The sequence below is a fragment of the Lepisma saccharinum genome, chromosome 2 (genome assembly GCF_977018435.1).
Source record: "Lepisma saccharinum chromosome 2, izLepSacc3.1, whole genome shotgun sequence".
Taxonomy (NCBI): domain Eukaryota; kingdom Metazoa; phylum Arthropoda; class Insecta; order Zygentoma; family Lepismatidae; genus Lepisma; species Lepisma saccharinum.
Window position 1 is genome coordinate 170,605,727 of NC_139230.1, and position 12,592 is coordinate 170,618,318.

The 12,592-nt window shown below is 37.0% G+C and overlaps 1 protein-coding gene across 1 annotated transcript in view; it reads right to left on the reverse strand.

The window, feature by feature from the left end:
• The window catches only part of LOC145984189 (alkaline phosphatase 4-like), an 83,081-nt gene that overhangs the window by 34,737 nt on the left and 35,752 nt on the right, over positions 1 to 12,592 (reverse strand). The gene's annotated exons all lie outside the window — the stretch shown is intronic.

Sequence of the window (12,592 nt, forward strand, 5' to 3'; positions counted from 1 at the left end):
TTTCCATCTTCTCTTGCCACTTCATCTTAACAGCTGTCAAATCATCCGTTACAAGAATACATCCATGCCTCAAACAGGGTTTGAACCTGGGACCTCTGGCTTCGCAGTGTTTTATGCTGACCACTCCACTACTTTTATGCACAGATAGGCTTATTGGGACTGGACCTACAGTTTAAAGTGGAATCCGAATCACTATGTGCCTCCACCGGGTATCGAACCCGGAACCCCTTGATTACAAGGCGACGGCCAGAAAATGAAGATGGTTGGGTTGCAACATTGAACCAAATGACTGCCAAACAGACAACACTGGAAACAGTGCGCGCCTCTTTAGCATGGAAAAAGTATAAATGGACAATGAGCTGGCTAATCACAAGAGAGGAGATATTTGGTTTTTACCGGATTATCTACTAACGACAGTTTTAATGACCTTAGGTACACTGCCTTCAGGCAGTTTTGATTGTACATTCTTTCCCACTGTTTTTTTTCAAGCTTGAAGGTCATGCTAAGTGATTTAACTTCGTAGGTGCCTTCTCAGCTTTTCTTTCTCTGTGTGTACTTTTCTATCTTTGCACACATTCTTCTCTCTACTACATTTATCTCTCACATGTATAGTTCTCATATGAATCCTGAGTAGAAATAACTGATGAGTTAGGCTCTAGAAACCACTTTAAATCCCACGCATGGCGACCCAGAATGAGAGATTTTCTGTGGTTGTCCTCGACTTTGAGTTTTTAAGTCCAGTCTATATACAGATAGACTAATCGGTCTAAAGTTTAAAGTGGGACCTGAACTACTATGTGCTCCCATTGAGTATCGAACCCGGGACCCCTTGACCCGACATTGTCACCATGCCATGGTGAAGCTCTAATTTTTCTAAAGCCACTGTGAAGGATTGGCTCTCCCTTGCCGTGGTTAACCTAAAGGTTTAAGCACAGATAAGGGTACTAATAATACCCTTACCTGTGGTATAAGTAAGCAGTGTTAAATTCAACACAAATACCCAAGGGGTCCTCTGATTCGATACTCTGTGAAGGCAAATAGTGGCCTTTCTGTGCATAAAGTGGACTTAAAAAACTAAAAACCGGCCAAACTCAACACTAATACCACCCTGTATGCTTTCAATTATCAACGTAATGCCGATATTTCGCGATGTATCGTGGGGAAACACTCCTCCATTCCCCGCACACATGCAAGGAAGAGCTGCATGTGGTTGGGAAAACTTCACTCATCTTCACTGCAAGGTGACAATCATTATTTAATTGCTTCAGATGCTTTGTCAACAAAACAGTTTCAAATGTTTTTAACATGAATTTCGTAAGCACCACCTCAGAGGTCCCCTCCACTCTGCTAACAATATAGTCAAGGACAAGTGCCCTTGAAAACTCTAGCCTGGAGATTCAGACAAGAGGAGAAAATCATGACGAAAGCATCCTTTGTTTGCCTCTTCCTCCACATGGCTGGTGAGAAGCGCAACTACGTCGAAGGGCAAAATTTATAGTCACGAATTTATTTGAAGCGGAAAGATCTTTGCTGCTCTGTATTCTACCATGCACTCTTCGCTGCAAAACTTAGGTTCTCTATTTTCAACAATGTTATTTCTAGAGTCCTTGTTATTATTGCATATTATGATGTTCCATTTCGTTCTTACCCTTAACTATACTTGTATTTTTTTCTAAAATTTCCGTCGCTTTTCTGGAACTTTTGGCTAAACGCGACGACGAGTTATTAGATGGAACTGATGCCACCCTCGCGAGAAAAAAAACGCACTTTGTCTCACAAGCGGCATTGTCTAATGTCCTTTTTACCCTAATTATATGTGCTGAATTCTCTTTTGCAAACCACAGTACACACTTTTTGTTCTCCACTTACATGATGATCTACATTTTGTGTATGCTTGAAAATTTGCACCGTCTTGTACAGTCACGGACACTTCTGTGTTGTAATGAATACATTGACTTTCAATGGAATAGTTACAACCCAGTAATGTTCGTGACTGTACATCAGTCCTTGGGTACCAGAGGGGAGGGGAATTTTCAACAGCTTGTTTTTCAACATAAGATTTCCAAGAATGACCTTTAAAGAAAAAATAAATATAGCTATTGAGCCTCTAGTAAGATTATCACCATTAGTAATAGCCTAATTCTTATCAATCAACACATTTATCTGGTATTACTATGTAGTGATTCATTCTATCTTCTACAGGATAAATTTTACAAATCGGCGTTTCCTTTCTTTCGTCTTTCTATCTGGCAATTCTATTTGTTGAAAAGTTTACCGTGTGTTTTCAATTCTTGTTTTGAAAAGTATCTCGTGTTGGATTGAAAATTTGTAAAATTACGATAATTGATAGTGTGTAGTAGCATTATGTTTTTCCCTAGAGTTTCTATATACCACAATCAATGCTACAGATACTTGTAATATGAAAATTTTGGTACTATTTAGTAGTTTTTATAAAGGAAGGGGAAGTTTTGCTTCTGTAACAGTCTTACGTTCAAAAGTTTTGGGTTCTAGGCAACTACAGTGTGTTTCAAAAGTCGCGCTACCCAAACTTTGAAAATTTATATCATGAAAACTGTAACAGATATTTACACCGAGTTTTCTGCATTATAAAGCCTCGTCCATTGAGATATTTTTCAATGCTTAACATTATCACTTTACTTCATACAAAAAATCGATAAATTAATAACTGGCTGAAGGCAGCGTTAATTGTTTTTCTAGGAATACAGTTTTGAGTGAGAAAAAGATAAGAAATTATCAAAGGGCCAGAAATTTTGACTTTTAAATGTGAATTTCTATGCACCTGGCAACCCTGTCATTCCAACACGGATGACAGCTTGTTACGAAATGGTAAGGGGGATTCATAAATGTGGAGCGAAGAGAATTCAAGGTAGCCAGGAGCAGCCTACGATACTCTCAAGAGTTCAATTTTGGTACAAAATCATGATTTATGATTTTTCATGCAAATGTAGAGCCAATAAAAGGAGCATATGTAGATGTGTACTGATACAGGACATAAAACTTTGAGTTCATCTATCTATTATTGTCAACAGTTTATTTGTATCTTCATTAGATTCTAATTTATTAATAATTGAAATGTTTTGATTGATTTGCTTTATTTTACTTCGTTTTGGCTAATTTGCGAAGCTGGGGACAAGTGATGACATGATGAAATTGATGAATGGACATTCACAAACATCCATGCCCAGGCTGGGATTCAAACCAGAGACCCCTGGCGTCGTAGCGTGATGTGCTAACCACTCCGCCACGGGTGCCGGCAATAATTGAAATGTGCCATGCACTTTGTGTACACCGTGTAGTACTTTACCCAGGACTCGAGTGTGGGACACAGATTCGTAGTGTACATGAAATAAGTACATTCCTAGTAACCACACAACCCTCTAAAAGAACAGATTCCAGCCAAATTGAAAAAAGAAATCATGGACAGGCGATGGCCTTGTGGATTTTTACGCACGATCTGTCAAAAGCTGCAATCGAGCGGGTTTGATCCCCCCCTTTTTTTTTTTGCTCAGTGACTTGGAACATGCAATGTGTGTCCACTGTCCAGGTAAAAACAGAACGTTACAAGTAATCTCAACATCGTCATTCTCGTAAGTGGATTCAGATTTTATTCAGAGGGCCATAGGATATGTTGCAAATACATGATAGGATGTAACATTACAAATTATCATTGTGTGTGTGCTAATTATTCCACATATTAAACGAGCCCCATTCCCACATACACACACACCACCTCTCTCTCTCTCTCTCTCACACACACACCCACACACTTACATACATAAAGAGCACTGTTTCATAAAGACAATTATAAAGACGAAACAAATTTTGCATCAACTAATAAGTTTCAATGAACGCAACCGTATTCAATTTTGGCAACCCTACATCTCTATGTATTCATAAGTATTCACATGCCCAAGCCGAGATTCGAACCCGGGAACTTCGGTGGCGAGATAAACGCGCTGGGCCAACGGCCGACCTCTACATACATCGTATTTTAAGGTGTTCATGTCAGAGTAACCGAAATTGTTGAGAGTAAACTACTTTAAGCACATCCGTCCCTGTCACCTATTAGTATCACAAAATCTGCTGCAGCTAGAAAAAGAATATTCGGTGGACAGATAGACCTATCAAAAATAATAGCTAAATGCAACATCATCCGAACTTCCATCCAGCTAGGAGAGGCAATAATCTGGCATGTTGATATCTAAAACTTAATATCTTCGCATTGGACACAGCCGTCTGTCATATGATCATTTGATGCAAGGACTGGATCCTTCAAAATGTCGTGTCTGTAATGTTCTTATATAAGTCATTATCGAATGTGCAGATTTAAATGTCCTCAGAAACTATTAATCTTCCCAACTTCTTATCATCCATGTTGGACCAATTACACTGTATCCGAGGAAGATTTCAGTGTCTCCTTTCCCTTTTAACGTGTTATGTATGTCCCTTTACAACTTTGCGCCTTTAACCTTGCGCTTTTTACACCCCCCTTTTATAACTTTCCTCATATACTTTGAAGGGTAAAAAATATCCACGTGTGCCAATATGTTCCAATTGATATATTGTGTGTGCTTGCGTGTGTGTGTGTGTGTGTGTTATCACTAGGGACCAGTATTTCGTGTAATTGAATTTGTACGTAGCGAAGTAAAAATCACACGTAGTCGAATCAGGAAGTATGGGATTATATACATGTTACATATTTTTACATATTTTGAGGTATATTACAGTTCCTTCCTAGAGTACATACTTTTACATAAAATTCTGTTTCCAAAGTGTATTGCAGAAATATTTGTGGCGAAAACATTCAAAATATGTTTAAAAAATTTGATAATTTTTATCTGATGTGAGAGACCAGTCACCTTACATTCACACAAGGAAATTAAGATTCCGTGTGTACTTTATTCTTCACTGCTGCCACATTTCGCAAACAATCCCTGCCCAATCCGGGAATAGTGGCTGCAGACAGGCAGGCAACAATACAACTAACTGCTCTCTTGGAATTCCAGAGAAATCCATTCCGACCTAAAAAGGACCCAAACTGTAAAAATAGAATCTAGGCCAATTTCAATGGCGGACAATTGCGATGAAGCCAAAATCACGGACAATTGCGATGATTTTGACGGTGAAGGTCTTTTACAAATTAATGGTAGGACAATTGCTACGATCAGGACCTAACCTAACCAAAGGCGCCACAGAACTAATAATGCTGTAGAAGGTTGGAACAAAATAAATAGGTGGCTTGTCTCAAGAGACAAGCAGAAGACACCAACATCAAGTACATGCGGATGGAACATAATCTAGGTCAAAAAAGGAAGAAGCGTGACATTAAAATCAACGACAGAGTCTGAAAGTGTGTTCGCACATATGAGGAAACGGGTCACTTCAAAAGGTATCTGTTGGCTCTAGCTCATGTTCAGAAATTTGATTGAACCAAATTCCCAGCCGAAAATATCAATATTTTACATAATTCTCTTGTAAGAGGTATTGTATTGTAGGGGGTGTTAAGTCACCCTTCAACTTAATACAAGATTTAAAATGTCATCGCAATTATTCGGCTACCGTAAAAATAGTACTTTATATTTTAATGTACTTACATATTTTTACATATTTACTGATTTATTCTGCATATTTATGTACATATTTAGCATTGTTCGGCTACATAAAAATCCGGGCCTTCGTGATCACAACTCTAAATTTCTTCTGGTCATTCACGTTCTTTATTAGTTTAGGGAGAAGCATTTAGTGATACCCTCGTAAAAGTATGATTAAAGGAACAGATATACTTTTTGTTTGTTCCTCCGTCAAAATGAAAATTCATAAAATTTCCACAAATTTTATTTAGCAGTAAAGGGAAGGTATATATATACAGGTGGTGTTGAAAATTTCTATATCGGGTCATAGCGCAGGTGATGTAATCAGCATCACGCTCCGGCGGTCTTTACCTTACAGGAAAATTCCCAGCCTGCTAACTCTTGTCTCCGGCGTGGCAGTTAGATGCCCTATACCGACAATTAGCTTCGGTGGGTTAGTGGTTTGCTCAAGACAGTGCTGGCTAGTACCCAGCTATATCTTTGTATTATGTATTCCATTATCCACTTTCATCGTCGAGTTTAACTGAGGACGAAGAGGTACGAATTAATTGCTGAATCACTGCCTTAGAGACAATACATACAGAATCACCAATGAAGCTTGTTTTTGTTAACTTTCAATGATAAATGTCGCTTCCGTGTCGATTAGTTTTTGACAAGAGGAAAACAATTTAATGTTAGGTTAACTTGAAAGGAACAAAGAAGTAACTAATCGTTATTTCCTTCAATGTCCTCGTTGCTTGTTCACGTAAGACTCAAGATTTACTCAAAGACAATTACATAATGTGAAAATCGAAACTGTGTGAAATTTTGAAACAATCTTCATATCTTCAACACCAAAAACCCTCAGATGACAAAATAATAGAGATTAATGGCTTCTAGGTTTTTTTAGAGCTTGAATCACTGGTAAATTCTTCAATATAATTAATTTCGTTGTGGGTTGCGAAATTATTCGCGAGGAATTTCAAAGATAAAATTAACTTTAACTTCTCGGCCTTGAGAATGTATTGCTCTAAAATGTTTTACAACTAACTTACATAATAGATTTTGGCTGGCCCGTACTTGTTCTAGGCAGAATACATAAAAAAAGCGCAAGCCTTCAAGAAATGAATGTTCAAAATCTTCGTGTTCTATGGTATGAAAAAATTGTAAAGAAATTAATTTTTAATCGGGACAGGACCTACTGAGATCAGAGCAACATCCATCGGGAATCGAACCCAAGATTCTAGGTTTCTATCTAATACATATTTTTTAATTTTCACAAAACTAGTCGGGAGTGCGTAGAAACTTTATGTTTACGAAAACTCCATTTGTACGTTATCAGTTTGTCGGTTTTACGTTACATATTTATAGTATATTAGCAAGTGCATCAACTTTTGAAAAACATTGGGTGGGCTCAAACACTAGTTATAAATTTACAAAAATATCTCGCAAATCTTCCCTTCCTAACACTAGGCGAGAGTATTCTTTGCGACACTGGGAGGTTTCATAGGAAGTGAATTTTCGTAAAGCATGTTTCCAGTTGGAAAAGCCAGAAGAAATTAAACAAGGGTCCCTTTGATGGATAAACTTAGTAGTTCTTTTATCATTAGCTTCCTTGCATGCTTTACATAACACCACTTTATTTATTTCATCGTAAAACATCCACAGATTTGCCCTGCCATGAATTTTGAAAATATCATCCATAATCATTCTTTTGTTTCCTGTTCACTTGTTACGACCCCAAGAACTATTTGAAGACGAAATCTAACACTGTCTGTCGGTTGATTAAGGATTACAAACTTGTCTATGATGAATAACACTAAGAAAACCACATCGCACCAATGTTCACGCAAACCGAAACTATACTATGTGTCCCCACCGGGTATCGAACCTGGGACCCCTTGATTGCAAGGCGACGACGATACCACTGCGCCATCGGGGAGGCCTTCCCCCCTCACCTAAGAAAATCGGCACTTCTTCAATGTTGCCGGGCGCCAGATCAACAGGGCCGACAGTCTCGCTTTTCGAAAACAAGCTACTTAGCTAGAAGTCTCTTTGGCGTACGCATATTATTTTTTTTCAGTGAGGTCTGGAATTGTAAAGGTACACTTCTCCAAATGTTACTTGACCGCCCTGAAAGATTTCTAAGTCCATAAATCGTTAATTTGGCAACATAGCTCTGGAGAACCAGCAGAGAGTAGCCAACTCTACTCCAGGTCCTTCTCCTAGGCAGGAAACCCTGTGGTGAAAGATTTACAGTCTTGTTTATAACAAGAAGTCTGAAACTATAGTCGCCCAACATATTAATAGAGAACAAAATTGAAAACTCAAGTATGAGGAATAATTTAAAAGAATACTTGCGATTCGGCATGTTAAAATTGGGATCAGAGAAACTGTTGAGAGGTTGGAAACACTGCACTCGCTCGTGCTCCACTTGAAGTAAATCGCTGTCAAGTTTGAACAAAAAAGGGCATAATTTCCAATAGTTTATGCAAATTGTATAACACCACCTTTGCAAAGTACTGTGCAATGAGCGAAAAGTAACAATTCTCGCAATTTCGAGTGAAAATATGTTCGTCGGATAGAAAAGTGGTAGTTTGAGCAGTCAACACGTTTAAAGGCATTTGCTACAAGCGAAGTTGTAGAGTGTTGGTAAAGTACTCCCGCCTCAGATATCTTTTTCCTAGAAATTAATGGTCGCGGGTTCAAATCCTGAACCCTCCATATTGTTTCAAACTTTTTTTTTTGTAAGTATGGTGGTATTCAGATACATTGAGTATGAAATTCAGTAGTTATATAATTCAGAGATGAGATTTATTTCAAAGCACTAAATTCCCACTCAATCTAGGCATGCTATATGTGAAAAGTCTGGCATTATTTTGAAAATATTTACATAACATATCCTCGATTTTTATTACCATTCATTTTAAGTAATTATTCTTATTATTCTTTGAAAAGCAATAGGAACATTCATCAATTTGGATGGAACAATACATAAACTGTTGTATTCCAACAGAAAGTATTTGGCCAAACAATGAATGTGCTGACTAGGGCTCGGAAGTTAATGAAGAATTCTGAGCCTTCGAAACAACGCTAAACCTGATATCAGTCAGTTTCCCTTCAGCTAGAACAAAAAAAAAAAACATTTATTTTGCCTTTTTCTTGCTTTTAGGTCATTTTCAATATTTGTTTGCTTTTTTGTTACATTTTTCTTAAGTTTAAACCTTATTTTTCTCTTTCCCTGTTGTTTCGTGAAGTTTAAATGCATTTGCTAGCATAACTTATAGACTTAAATTTCCTGATATGGTCCTTTTAGCAAGTTTACCATTAAACGAATATATGGTCAATGGAAAAGCACAACTGTTATATTCAAGTGAAATATTTGGCAATGCATTAAATAATTAATTGTGGTAAATTTATTTTTCCTGTAACAAACTTAAGATGCTTTGTGTGAAGCCTACTTTAAGATTCCCTTGCTAGCCTCTGTTATCGCTTTAATCTGTGCTTTAAAATTAGGCACAATATTAAAAAATATAGTATAATCTTATGTTCGTCAAACAAATTTATCGTGGAAGATTCATTATCAATGGAGGTGAATGATTTATACAAAAAAAGTTGCAGCGTATGTTATGTAACCTTGACTAAATTAACACATAACTGCTTTTATCCCTTTGCTTCAGTAGTTAGTTGTTTAAACCTCTAAACAGCGGGTTTTATCGAATTATTTAACGACTCTCTTATCATTTATTAAAAAAAATGAAGCTTTCATTTTCAGTGCGCAAAATATTTTAGACCATTGTAAATAAATTTTAAGGTTATTCTACAGTCATCAACTTCCGAGCACTAGCGATAACTAAGCTATGCTTCCTATGTGGTTTCTGCACCTGTCAAGTGCTATCAGAGTGTGCTTCAATTGAGATAGCTGTCTGGAATTTAAGGTTTCCAAGTCTTGGAAGAAATCAACGTTATATCCATGAATCTGAAGAAATATTTCGTCAAATGCTTCTCGCCTTCTGAAAAAATATCTGCTGTGGTTGGGGACCGATCTTACGACCCCTGTCACACACGTCGAGCACGATACCACTACACCACAGGTACCGCTTTCTTCTTGTGCTACTAGTACTAAACATGTAGTTTAAAAAATGACAGTACACTATTTAGGTCCTTTCATTTGACATCTCCTATCCGTATTTCTCAAATCACACAAAAAGAAATTGTAAATACCCAGCTGAGATTGTAAGGTGTATTTCTCTCTCTCTCTCTCTCTCTCTCTCTCTCTCTATATATATATATATATATATATATATATGGACATAATTTCACTTTTGCCACTTGGTCGTTCTTCTTTCTACAACATTTATCAGTACTTCGAACTTCTGAACACACGAACGCAGTAATTGCACATGTATGAGTAATTCCCCGCATGTTTCATATAACTAATGGTGAATACGAATAAGAGATTTTGTTAAAACTAAAAGATCTAAATAGTGGACTGTCACTTTTTAAACTATATGTTTAGTACTAGTGGCACCTGTGGGGGAGCGGTATTGTGCTTGACGTGTGTGAGGGGTCGTAAGACTTTTCACATGTTGCAGATATTTGATATGTAGCATGCCTAGATTGAGTGGAAAGTTAGTGCTTTGAAATAAATCTTATCTCTGAATTGTATACCTTACTGCAAAAAGAAAAACATGCTGGAAACATTCGTCAAATTCCAAACTGAATTACATTTTGCGAACATTCTGAAACTAAATTATTCAACTTAATTACTAAACTCCATACTCAATGTATCTGAATGCCATACTTAGAAGAAAAAAAAAAGTTTTTAAAAAATATGGAGGGTTCTGGATTTGAACCCGCGACCATTAATGTCTTGGGAAAAATATATCTTTACCAACACTCTACAACTTCGCTTGTAGCAAATGCCTTCAAACTTGTTGATGACTGCGCGAACTACCACTTTTCTATCCGACGAACACATTTTCACTCGAAATTGCGAGAATTGCTACTTTTCGCTCATTGCACAATACTTTGCAAAGGTGTTATACAATTTGCATAAACTATTGGAAATTATGCCCTTTTTTGTTCAAACTTGACAGCGATTTACTCCAGGTGGACCACGAGCGAGTGCAGTGTTTCCAACCTCACAACAGTTTCTCTGATCCCAATTTTAACATGCCGAATCGCAAGTATTCTTTTAAGTTATTCCTCATACTTGAGTTTTCAATCTTGTTCTCTATTAATATGTTGGGCGACTATAGTTTCTGACTTCTTGTTATAAACAATAATGTAAATCTTTCACACAGGGTTTCCTGCCTAGTAGAAGGACCTGCAGTAGAGTTGGCTATCCTCTGCTGGTTCTCCAGAGCTATGTTGCCAAATTAACGATTTCTGGACTTTGAATCCATTCAGGGCGGTCAAATAACATTTGGAGAAGTGTACATAGCTGCTTTTCACGGCACATACAACAAGTCATTTCGTATATTTAAAACTTTTCACTCCCTAAAATGGAAATCGGGGTTATTTTAAAGGGTTTTGTATATCCCACTCTGTCTTTTCCCGAATTCTTCACTGCTTTCATTCGAAAATTTTGTTTTCTCAAAATTTCGGAGATGGCTGTAGCCCCATCAGCACCCCTCTCTGCGTACGCCAGTGCTAGCAGTAGGAGTTTTTTTATTTAGTTTTTAAAAACACTAAGTTGCTGACCAAGGCAGTTTATTAAGATAAAAAACACTTAACAGGTAACGTTCCAACCCTGTTTCAGGGTCTTCCTCAGACGAAGAACTAAACTAAAATGAACTTGGTCAGCAACTTAGTGTTTTTAATATGGAAACAAGAATTAATTATATTAGTTTTTAAGTCCACTTTATGCATAGATAGGCTAATCGGGACTGGACTTGCAGGTTAAAGTGGGATTCCTTCATGCGAAAATGAAAATCTAAACTTTCCTAGATCTTGAACATGAATTGTGATAATGGTACATTGATCGTGCAAGTAGAAGTGTACAATAACTACACATTTGATCGAAGTGCCCTCTAGTTCAATACTGTGAATACATACTGCATGTGCTACCATTACACAAAACTTTTCCAATTAACTTGAGCACAAAGTAGTCATTAAGAGTACATTAATTTGTCATTTAACTCGTTGTCGCAGGAGAGAAGCCGTTATAGCCTGCAGTAAGAGATTTGTTCGTTCAGCGAAACGGAAGTTGTTCTTTAATAAGATTTGTAAAATGTCCGAAGAGAAAGAACTCCTAAACCTGTATCTTGAACTTGTCTTTGAACTTCTGCTCTGTGTTTGTTTACTTGTATTTTAAGAAATCTAATTAAGGTCGAACAGTTTTACCGGTAAATTAATCGGCATAAGAAAAGGGATAGGAAGGGAGATGCTACAGTAATTATTTAATCCATGCATTAGACTATCAAGTGTTTTAAAATAAAGAATTTTGAGAGGTAAATCAACTTCCTTTCCAAAATCTTGTGTTGATTACACCAAATACTCCAGCTATTTTTTTTTGGCAGTACATTTTCAATTAGTTGAACGGCATTAACAATGTATCTGCATATTTACGGATCAGTGATAGCACCAAAAGAAAAGTGAGTTGTAGGTGGGAGGGAGCGGTGGCAGTCACATTTTGTATGAATCTTAACACCATATAAAAATACAGTCCTAAAAAAATGTTGCATAATGTAATATTTACATAAGAGAATGGGGTTGCCAGGAAATTAGGCAGAAAGCCAAAAAATATTATTTGACGGTAAAGACGAAGTGTTTTACACAGGGTTGTTAAAGGTCCAGGAATTTTAAATAGATTCAATTGCGATCTAGGAGAAAATCAGCAAGCGTAAATGGGTTCTCGACCGTAAAGAATCTTTTTATCTATGAAGTATTTCAATTCGGTCGAGTAACCTTCTTCGGATCAATTTAAATACGGTCCAGGAACCTTTTTTCCGGATGAATTTAAATTCGATCCAGGAACTTTTTTCCGGAAGAATTTC